This window comes from Dunckerocampus dactyliophorus, chromosome 7 (assembly GCF_027744805.1).
Source record: "Dunckerocampus dactyliophorus isolate RoL2022-P2 chromosome 7, RoL_Ddac_1.1, whole genome shotgun sequence".
Taxonomy (NCBI): Eukaryota; Metazoa; Chordata; class Actinopteri; order Syngnathiformes; family Syngnathidae; genus Dunckerocampus; species Dunckerocampus dactyliophorus.
The window spans coordinates 4364717-4376684 of NC_072825.1; the positions used below are offsets into that span (position 1 = coordinate 4364717).

General features: G+C 44.7%; 1 protein-coding gene across 2 annotated transcripts in view; it reads right to left on the reverse strand.

Moving 5' to 3' along the window:
- Window positions 1–642: 642 nt before the first annotated feature.
- The window catches only part of LOC129184627 (tumor necrosis factor, alpha-induced protein 8-like protein 2 B), a 32163-nt gene continuing 20837 nt past the window's right edge, over window positions 643–11968 (reverse strand). Inside the window, exon 11 of one of the 2 annotated variants that reach the window (XM_054780710.1) lies at window positions 643–1580. The gene's annotated coding sequence lies outside the window, so the exon portion shown is untranslated. Of the gene's footprint in view, window positions 1581–9856; window positions 10703–11968 lie in introns of those variants that run through there. The other variant, XM_054780709.1, reaches the window with a different exon arrangement.

Genomic DNA, 11968 nt, shown 5'->3' on the forward strand with positions numbered 1-11968 from the left:
TTTTCGCACTTTTCAAGCGCTGCGGCGATAGGAGGACGATAAGCCTTGACGTGTTGAAGCTCGATGTGCTTTCACTTTCTTCATCACGGAATGTTAGCAGAGCCTTTGGAGCATTTGGCGAAAGGTATTCATCTAAAAGAGTGAGACGTCCCACATGATCAACGCCATGCTTGCTGATTGCTGACCAACCTTTCTTTCCTCTACTTCTCCTTTACATAATAATCCAAAATGAATTTTCCCATCTTTTGTTATCAAAAGCCAAGATGGCGACTCTTGAGGGTGGTAAGTGTCCGTCACTCCACACTCGCCATTTAGTGTTGTGAGTGCGACATCCGGGTGCTGACAACGCACAGCATTTTGCGCTACTTCTCGGTGTGAACGCACGTGTGCACTCCAAATACTAAGTCTAAGTACGCAAGGACACCAACTGAGACTCAGCAAAGGCGCAGGATGTTATTAACACTTCACGCCTGACGCCAAAACCAAGATGGAGGAAGCCAAAAATGTCTTGAACAAGACCTGACCTGCTCGTTTTTTTTTTTTTTACACTTTTTCTTTTATTTTGGGTACACTAAAGTGCGTGTGGGGGGGGGGGGGGACGATAATGAAGTCATTTTCGTGTTCCCACGAGTCTTCGCAGCCGAGTCATCATTGCCGGTACACAAACAAGCTGAGGTCTCATGACACACTTTAAACACACACTGTGCAGGAGCACGCTTGCTAACACGCACACACACGCACACACGCACACACAAAATGATTCTAACAATTTCATTATTACTTTGGTTGTTCCTTATTCCTTCTGCTTTGTTCCTGTTTCACATTCCGAGTTTTTTTTGTTTTTTGTGCTGTTGTGATCTAAAGTTTCACTTTGACACCAGGATTGTTTTGTTTTGAATGAAGTCACTAAGTGAAAGTAGGGGCATTGCCTCGTGAACGTAGTTACCATGGCGACCATGCACACATGATGTCACACGAGTGCAAAGATGTCTTCTTTTCCAATCCATACCTGGCAACCCTCCCGTTTTACTGACAAACTCCTGTATTTTGGCCTTCTTTCCCTGTCGCCTTCCTGTGTCCCGTATTTCAACTTTTATCCCAAAAAAGTCAACTGCAAATGTTGCCAGGTGTGGTGTAACGCACTCGCGTCTATTTCCTGCTGTCCGTGAGGCTAAGAAGATGTCCGCATGCTAACATTTCTGAAGCGGCGTCGTGAATGAAAAGGAGAACCTGTGTAAGTTGAACTTGTTCACCAGGGGAAATCGAAAGGCGTAAAGCGTCGGGGTGGAGTGCCTCGCTGCCTAACGACCCGTGTCCGTGACGTCGGTGGTTTCGACGGCGGAGGAAAGTACCTACGACTCCCACCTTTAGTGGCCTTGACTGGCCTGAATGCATCTGAGGCTTGTGAGCCGAGAATTACGACTCCGTGTCCATCTCGTCTAGGAACAGTCGACCTTGGGATCAGGGGGGGTGATGGTGGTGATGATCAGATCCTGGAGAAACAGCCTGTTGCTGGTGCGTTTGTAAGCACACACAACTGGACTCCTGTCAGCCTGCCCACTCCGTCCTGTCAATCATTCCTGTGGACAAACATGATCGCCATGTTGAGTCAGAGTTTCGGGTGCTGTCACCTTTGCAAGAAACACGGAAAACATGTTTAAAATGTGGCAGCATTGATGGTACCGATCTGGCCTGAGATCAGATTAGCTTTGATTGATTCATTGATTGGGCCAGTCGGAGGACCGAAGTGACGCTGAGGCCGGTTTTCGCCAAGCTGTTGGTAGCGTAGCGCTTCCCATAGCTGACTATTGGCCCTGTGATTGACAAGCTGATGTGCTGGGATAGACTCCAGCTTGTTTGTGACACCGAAGAGAAGGACATGAATGAATGTGTTTTTTTTCTCTGTCCTGTTATTCACAATCTTTGACAACCTTTTTACTAAAGACTTTGAGATCGTTGTAGAATGTGTGCATTTATTTCTCAGCTGTACAAAACTGTTGGTTTGGGTTCATGTGATGAAAAGGACATTTGGGAGTTACACAAGTCTTACATTTCGTGTTGGTGTGTCCGTGGGCGGATACGAAATTCCCTTTGTTGCCACATTTGTGTTTGTCTAAAAGAGCGAGTTTTTTACACTCTAAATCCCCCCACTGTCGCTAAGCTTCCATTGTGGCTCAAATGTCAACGTTTCAATGCCTGCGGGCGGCCATGTTTTTTTATTTATTTTTATTCTGACTAACCTCCCACTCTTAACAGTTGTCAGACTGTCCCTGGGGAGGCATCTGGATTAATGCTGGGGATTTTTGTTGGACTTCCAGTGAAATAGAAAGTGTTGTCATGCATTGCAAAAAAAAAAACAAAACCAGAACCCTCTAACGTGCGCTATTGCATCACTGGAGTGCAACCGCCCTCTTTTGAAGGCATTTAAAGCTCACTTTAATTACTAAAGTCACTTCAGTTAACGTGGGGTTTGTTTTTTTTCCGCAACAGTTCTGAACTGTGAACTTTTGACACCCCACTCGACCCAAGAGAAAACGGTTTAGCCTACCTGCTGTGGCACAATTAAACTTTGTGAATAAGAAAGTACCAAGCCCTCTTCTCAAGTATGTATCTCAGGACCAGTAGATCCATGTTAATGTTGGTCGACGCATTGAATAGCCAATGAAATTAATGGGTGGACTTTTGTCACGACCACAGGGAACACCTGCGTAGCGAAGCGACAGAAACTGCAGACTGCACGTCACCATCACGCCTCGTCTTTATTTTCTCTCTTGGAAGCGTGGCCAAGGGTCTCTGAATGGAAGACCTGTGTAAAATATATATATTTTTTGTAGCATCATTGTCACATTTAAAATGGGATTAAGGAAGAACTGAAGCTTTGGTCGCATAGTTTTCCAGTCCGTACCACCAAGCTACATTCCGCTTAATAGTGAACTGTTTGGACTTCATTTTGTCTCAGAAGCAGCAGTGTGTAAAAGGAAAGGAAAGCCATCACCATGGAAGTAAAAATGAACATCATAAAAAGCTCAGAGAGAGGAGACACACCCCCCAATATTGGCCCCTGCATTGGTCGTAACCGCCGTCGAGAACATCATTAAGGATAAAGATTCTTGCATGCTAGTGGGGTCATGGATTCTGTACGCTATTACAGTGAAATCTGGGAGGAGAAGAGTCCTTTGAAACTAGCCTGGGACTTTGTATTTAATATTTTTTTCACTGTATTTTATTTGTCCTTCATGTACAGTTTGACTGATTTAGTCAATTTTGGTCGATTTAAGCTGTGAAAAAACAGAATTCATGTTTAAAAAAAGTACAAAGTCTCTTAAGATGAGCCTGATTTGCAACATGTTGTCCTGTTAAAGCCTGATGATGTCTTCAAATTGTTGTACTTTACTGTTGTGGTTTTGATGAAGGTAACAGAGGGAGTGTAGGACATCTCGATGAAGTTAGTCAGCCATCAGAACATTGTGGGGTGGAGTCTGGTGTGTGCATGTCTTAACTTGTGTACGTTACGTAAGAAGGTAGATCCCGCAGACGTGACTGGACCTTGTTAGGACTCATCACAGAGGTCTGACAGGCCGCTGAGGTCATGCCATGACAGGGAGCTGCAGACAGGCGACGCGGACGTTATAACTTCTTCCTGACAAACCTTTTAATAATAATAATAATAATGGATTGAAAAGTGCTTTACACTGAAATTCATTCACTCCGCAGTCACACACTGTGTACTCAAAGTAAAGGTGTTTAAAGTGTTTTTTTTCCAGAATGTTCTAAACAAAAGGCAGCTGTGAACTTTGTTGTGGGATCATGCTGGGCGAGGACGCACCGTCTACGCAATTTGTCATCCATGTTGAATAGTCTTCACGCCTTTATTTTGGTGACCCCGGTTGCCAGGCGACGGCACAAACATGAGGTTTCTGGCGGCGTGATGTAATCTTTTTTTGTTTCTTTTACGTCAACTTTGGTGGAATTGTCATGACTTCAGTGGTAAAGTTTCTCTTCTTGAAGCGACTCCTACCTGACAACTTTTAAATGTGAAAGTGTGAGAAATTTTCCGGAAAATGTTCCAGTCATGCCAGCCGGATGGCTCTGCTGGGAGCACCACTGGTTCATGGGGCATGAGACCTGCGGTTCAAAACCTGGTCACACCAACTGGTGATTGTTGTTCCTTTGGGCCGCACGGTGGTTTAGTGGTTAGCACGTTGGCCAACACAGTAACAGCCTGGAGATCGGGAAGACCTGGGTTTGATTCTCCCCTTGGCATTTCTGTGTGGAGTTTGCATGTTCTCCCCGTGTGTGCGTGGGTTTTCTCCGGGTTTTCTCCAAAAACATGCATGTTAGCTTCATTGGTGACTCTAAATTGTCCATAGGTATGAATGTGAGTGTGAATGGTTGTTTATCTATATGTCTACATGTACCCTGCGACCAGTCCAGGGCGTATTGTCGCCCGAAGTCAGCTGGGATAGGCTCCGCGACCCTAAAAGAGGAGAAGCGGTATAGAAAATGGATGGATGGATGTTCCAGTCAGGTCTTTCTACCCCCCCACCCACAGGGCACGAACAAATTTCCAGCCAGGGGGGTGTAAGACCTGACTTACCCAACTCCCTGCACCATTGTTTTATTCATTGTCAATAAAAGCTCCCCCTTGAGGTCGACTGCAGTACGCCAGACTTCCTGTATATAATGTTCTTTTCTTTTTAAGCACTATGTTTTTATGCTATGCTATATAATACTTTTGTAAATATTGTACGCTGTTGAGAAAAAGGTATGTCGCCCCCTTCTGGACAAGGGCTGCCGACCTTTGCACTTCCTGTTTTGACTGCAAGCTGCAGGAAGTAGTTCTCAAACATTCAAACTCTGATAAGACTTTTTGTTCCTGGTGCTTCTATAAAGAAAGTCTTCATTTTGTTGATTTAGTTGAAACTGTTCTGACCTCAAACTGTTTTCAAACTGAAGCTCAATGCCCCCCTGCCCGCCCCGCAACCTTGGCCCCCCAGGCCGGGCTGTGTGTGTGGCATGTGCTTCTATTCATGGGGGGAGAACAAGGCCCCCCAGTGTTTTCTACATTCCTGGAACCTGACATCAGCCGGCTGCAGGAAGGAGGCTGCCTCCGTGCTAGAGAGCAGGGAGGGGAGGGGCGGGGCGAGGCGCCCCCAACCCGGCCGTCTGGCGGGCCTGGATGGTCTCCGATCGCAACAATGCAATCAAAGGGATGCTTTACATGCCACATGTTGTTTTGTGCTATGAATTAGATGGAGAAGCCCCACCGTCATTAAGATGGATTAACCCCACCCCTTTCCTCACTGAGGGCCCATATGGAAATTTAGGTCACATGCTGGAAATAAATATTTATGCTATGGAGCATTTCAGCAGGGAGTGTTGTTCCGTGACGCTGGTCAACTTCCTCCCTTGTTTTCTCATGGCCAGCCAAGGCCGGTTCATCTGTTCCAGGGTCAAGCTGTGGTGATCATGAAACCTTCACCGACTGTATTGTGACAACAAAGATAACGAAAAAGCTAAATGTTGGTGGAGTTCATCCTTTAGGTTCTCACTGAGCTGGCTTGCTGAAGTCTGGCATGGTGGTTTGTTTTTTTTTTAGTCGTTTTGCTTTGACAGTTCTTCTTGTCTTTTGTTCCACCAGAGAAGATAAAAACAAATCTTTTTTACTTGATGACCATGTGTGCACATACACACACACACACACACACACACACACACACAGTACATGTGTTAGTGTGGTCACAAGTTGTGTTTCCAAGCAAAAGTGTGACTTGTCTTCTTCTTTTGAGTTGTTGGAGCCTCGTGCCTTCTTGTTCACATGGATGACCTTCACACGTTAAGTTAAACCTAGCCATACAGCGTGTGTGTGTATTTATACAGTATTTGAAAGACAGCCTGCAGCTCATCTTTGTGTTCAAAAGCAACTGTCAAAGCAAATTGTGTAAGTGTCATATATTTGATCTTGTCTAACATCAGCATTTCATTTAACAGAACTTTTAAGTATGGAAGAGCGCGAGATTGACAGGTGGATTGGTGCGGCGTCTGCAGTGATGCGGACTCTGCATCGATTGGTGAAGACGCAGCTGAGCCAAAAGGCAAAGCTCTCGATTTACCAGTCGATCTACGTTCCGACCCTCACCAATGCTCATGAGCTTTGGGTGGTGACTGAAAGGACAAGCTCTCAGGTAGAAGAGGCCGAAATGAGGCCGGGCTCTCCCTTGGAGATAAGGTGAAAAGCACTGTCATCCGGGAGAAACTCAGAGTTGAACCGCTGGTCCTCCGCATTGAGAAGAGCCAGACGAGGTGGCTCGAGCATCTGGTCAGGATGCTTCCAGGACGTCTCCCTGGGGAGGTGTTCAGAGCATGTCCGACTGGTAGGAGGCCTCGGGCAAGATCCAGGACACGTTGGAGAGACTGTCTCTGAACTGGCCTGGGAACGCCTGGGGATCCACCGGGAGCTGTACGAATTAGCCGGGGAGAGGCAAGTCGGGGATTCCCTGCGTAAGCTGCTGTCCCTTCAACCCGACCTGGGATAAGCGGAAGGTGGATGGATGGGCAACAGGGGAGCAAAACTGCCAATGAAAAATGAGCCGCAGGCCACACTTTGGGCGCCACTTATGTCGACGTTCTCTGAGAATGTTTGCTTCTAGTGCTTCTCTTTGTGTCCTCGCATGGATCTCTTCTGGAATTCTTTCCTCATGCGCTCATTGGAACACGTGTGTGTGCGTGTGTGTGTGTGTGTTGGAGAGCATGTGTGGGCCAAGAGGGGGAGGATGAGCGGACATCAAAGACTAGGGAAATGGGATCCCCTCCTGGGACAAAGCGGGCCATGGGGTTCTGAGACAAAGGAGCCGTGTTGGTGGTCATGTGACCAGGAGGCCGTCTGCTACCATTCAGCTTTTCAGCCATTCACTTTTTTACCTCCTGCACGCTCCACTTTTTGTCGTCTTCTTCTGATGATGATCATGTTCATGATGGAATCTAAAACCATGTCAGCACTGGACTCTTGACTTTAGAAGACATCTCTTTCTAATCCACTTGGACTTGGACTTGAAGGTCTTTGAACAATGTGTCCATGTTGTCAAAACCTGTTGCATCCTTCATTGCCTTCATGATGTCCATAAAGTAGAAGTCAATGTACAAATAAACTTCATGACAAAATTTAGAAAAAATAGTTCGTGTGCGTCTGTCTGTGTGATGTCATCAACATAACAACTCATCCACTTTCATCTCAAAGTCAACATATTTGTAAGCCACATCCCATCATGCACAACATAGCGTCCACATCTGGACACATTCCAGCTTGTCAACACCATGTCACACCCGGAATGTTCCTCTGTGGCTCAAAAGACACAGTAGATTCATCTGCATGTCAACACGCACACAAAGAAACTTGTCTTGCTATATAAAATGTCTCTAGCAGACTGTCATCGCCGCCCTCATCATAGCACTCAGCCCTCCCCATCGCCATTATATCTTAGATCTTCGTCATGGCCATCATGTACATCATGTTCATTATCTTCACGTGTGACATAAGGAGGCACATGACCGTCCTCATACGAAACAAAAGGGGAGAGGAGAGTCTCGTTCACTTCCTGTGCCAGGTGGAGCGGCACCTGACCGTGTCTGGTCACATCGTCCTCCACAGGAAGTTAATGTGGAAGACGGGTGGCGCTTCCTCTGTGGGCAATAAAGTCAGATGCCCAGGGGTTTACAGGAGTATTTTCTCCTTTTGCATGAGTTAGTTGGTGCTGGAGTTAAGAACATTAGCCTCATGAAATCTGAAGGACTGTCAGGCCTTGAAGGATGTTTCTCAAGGTGTTCATTCCTCGAAGACGACTCACTCTTCCTGTCCTGCCAGGTGAGCAAGTCATCCCGGAGAATGTAAAGTCTGAGAGTACAGAACGTCCAGAACTGTCAGATTATAGGTCACATGTTAATTGACTTTGTTGAAGCTGTTGAGTCACTGCTGATTCATTGTTTTTGTTTTTGTTTTTGTTGTGTTGGCAAGGTCCATAAAGGACACTTGCAGCGCCTTGCAAAAGCGAAATCACGATCAATGTAATTTCTCTTTTTTGGTGTCACAGTTAGTGAAATGGAGGTCACCTGAGTGATTGGATTGGAGTATAAAAACACTTGTGCCTGGGAGGTCCAGTCTGGAAAAAAAAGAACACACCAATAAACGCTTAGAAAAAATAACATTTAGGACGGCTACAAGAAAATTTCCAATTGACTAGGCATCCCATGGAGTTCAGCTAAATCCATAATTAAGAAATGGAAGAATATGGCACTTTTCTAGATCTGCCTAGAGCTGGCCATTCTCATAAGCTAGGTGATCAAATAGGAAGAAGACCAACAAGACTCCTATGACTACTCTGAAGAAGTGAAATGCAAGAACTGTTGTACGGCTTCTTCACCAGTCGTAGCTTTAAGAGAGTGGCAAACACAAAGCCACTGTTGATAACAGCTCACGTGAAATCTGGCTTGAAATTTGCACAAATGGGGAAAATGTTTTTGGGGTTTTGATGAGACAAAATATAGTTTTTGGATCATCAGACTAGACGTGATGTTTGGCCAACACCAAACATACCATCTCCACCGCAAAGCATGGTGGGAACATCATGTTGTGGGGATGATTCTCAGCAGCAGGCCCTGGAAGACTCGTCAAGGTAGAGGTGAACATGAACGCGGTAAAAATACTGGCAAATCCTGGAGAATAATCTGTTTCAACCTGCAAGGGAACTACGCCTTGGGAGAAGATTTATTTTCCAGCAAGACAACGAGCCCAAGCAGTAGCTAGACAGAACTGGTTCAAAGACAACAAGGTAAATGTTTTAGAGTGGCCAAGTCAAAGCCCAGATCTCAATCCAATTGAGAATTTGCGGCTGGACTTGAAAAGAGATGTTCACGCACAGGAGGAATGGGCGGAAATTTCATTGTCCTGATATGCCAACCTGACTGAAACATACCCAGACAGTGTATGTCAGTTAACCTCACTCTGTCTCTTTCCGAAAGACCTTGGTTCGAACCCTTGGTGGTGGGCGGGGCTGGCTAAAGCAGGCGGGTTGCACTTTGATTGCAGCCAAAGGTGTGTCTTCTAAATACTGACTGAAGAGGGTGAATACTCAGGCATTTTCCGTACCATACCGCTGTTCATGAATGCAATCATTCGTCAATGGAGTCATGCACTGTGGACAAATGTCACATTTGGACAAGAAGAAATTAGCTTTAAAAGGTCATCTTGCACAGCAAAATACATGAAAAGAGTGCAAATAAGCGACATGCAAATATCAAACTTCATAGTTGAAGTTTCACTTTCACCTTCTAGTTCTGTTCATGTGAAACCCGGAGACATGTTCATCATGTCAATCACACTCATAATGTCCATTATCTTCATGTGTGCCGTGTGACCTAAAGAGGAACATGACAATCATGGTCATGGGAGACAAAGGGGAGGGGGGAGTCCCGTTCAAGTGGGACGCTCTCTGGTCGCCTTCCACAGGAAGTTCTTGTGGAAGGTGGGTGGGGCTTCCTCTGTGAGCAATGAAGCCGCCGTGTCTGCATTGCCCAGTGTCAACGTCCAACTTTTTTTTTGTTTCTTTGCTCAGCTTGAATAAAAGTTGCTGATGTACTTTTGAGTCGGCGGCCAGGGGTTGATATGAGTTTGCATGTGTTCGTTTGGTGCTGGCGATAAGGAACTTAGTCTCATGAAATCTGCACAACTGTCAGGCCTTGAAGGTCTCTTAAGTTGTTCTTCCCTCGAGAACGACTCGCTCTTCCGAGTACAAAATGTCCTTGAGATTACAGGTCAAACTTGAATTGAATTGAATGAAGCTGAGGCACTCCTGCTTTATTCTTTGAAAGTGTGAAAGGGCACTTAAAAGCAATTAGTGCAATCATTCATATCAATAGAGTCATGCACCGTGGACAAATGTCACATTTAGACAAGAAGAAGAAGAAGGGGAAATTTGCTTTAAAAGGTCAGGTGCACAGCAAAAGCATGAAAAAGTGCAGTGTGCAAATATAAAAACTGCATAATGCAAGTTTCACTTTCACCTTCTGGTTCTGTTTGTGTGAAATCTAGAGACATGTTTGGAGGAACCATTCTGAACGCCTCAGGAGGGACACACTCTTGGAGATAAAGTATCTATCTGTCAAAGTTAGACAGAAAAAAGTGTGAGAACTGAGCAGGATTTGTGTCCAATGACACCGTTTCTTGTTGTTGGACACACAATGTGTGTGTTTTATAACAGCTCAGAGAAAAAGAAACGTCATGACCTCTTCCAAGCCAAAATGTCAACAAGGAGGACACTACTGTCCAAACAAAGACTAGTTTGTTTCATAAGACACACTTTGATGTCAAAGTGGCGCCACCTGCTGGCTATGGACATGCACAACGCAACATACACCAGGAGGACCTCTTCGGACAGAAGAACCATCTCTCCACTGTGGCTCAGTGGACTAGCCTTTATCGGACTTCATTTTGTCGCATAACTGTGATTCTTTGAAATTATGTTTTTAACTATGTCTTTTGAGGACAGATATTTTTACACTTTGAAACAAACATTTACATGAGCGCTTTAAACAATCTTAACATACATACATAGATTTAAGCAAAGTCTGAAGGTCTTGTGCAGGTATACAATGTTGACCTTGAGGTCCTTTGACAGCTCTTTGGTCTTGCACATGGTGATTGACGGGTCTGAAAGGGCGAGAGATGTCTTTTAGCCACATGAGTTGAAATTGTGTTCTCAATCAATAACAAATACATTCATAACATATATATATATATATATATATATATATATAAACTCTTCCCTCACCCAACCCCCATCTCCCCTGGCTGTTCATCTCAAGCTTGGGTCCTCTACCAGAGGCCTGGGAGCTTGAGAGTCCTGCGCAGTATCTTAGCTGTTCGTAGGACTGCGCTCTTCTGGACGGAGATGTCTGATGTTTCTCCAGGTATCTGGAGCCACCGCTCCAGTGTGCATGTGTGTGTGTGTGTGTGTGTGTACTTGTGTGTGTATATATATATATATATATATATATATATATATATATATATATATATAAAATCTCCATCCATCTTCTATGCCGCTCATCCTCATTAGGGTCATGTGTATGCTGGAGCCTATCCCACTCTGACTTTGGCGAGAGCCGGGGTACACCCTGAACTGATCGCCAGCCAAGCGCAGGGCACATATAGACAGCCATTCACGTCACATTCATACCTATTGACAATTCAGAGTCATTAGAGGCAATTTAGAGTAATTAACCTTACATGCAATGTTTTTGAAATGTGGGAGGAAACCGGAATACCCGGAGAAAACCCAGGCACGCACAGGGAGAGCATGCAAACTCCACACAGAGATTCAAACCAACAGATCTTCCCAATCTCCCGACTGTGTGGCCAACATGCTAACCACTAGGCCACCGTGCGTCCCTATATATATATATATATATATATATATTTATATATATATTTATATATTTATATATTATATATATATATATATAGATAGGGAGGTCCCCAACTTATGAACACAATTGGTTCCAGACGACCGTTCTTATGAGGAATAGTTCTTAAGTAGGGGAAAAGGTAATATTACCAATGATATAGGTACTACATGTACGTGTATACATATACAGTATATGTGTATGTATGTAAATATGAGTTTGGCTGCAGTAGTAATATTAAACGAGGATAATTCATAAAAAAAACAATAATAAAAATGATATAATAATACGTAATGATAAATGTTATTTACCTTTGAAGAGGAGTGGTCGAGCATACATGGTTGTGGAGGAGGAGGAGGAGTTATTGAAAAAAAGGACAAATCGTCCTTGTCGCCGAAGACTCTTCTAAAAGAGGTAGTGTTCTGTGGGTGGTGTAGAACTAAGCAGGCCTATTAACTCTTCATAAACTTTAATCACACGCTCTGTCCGGGTTGTATCATACAGCTTTCCA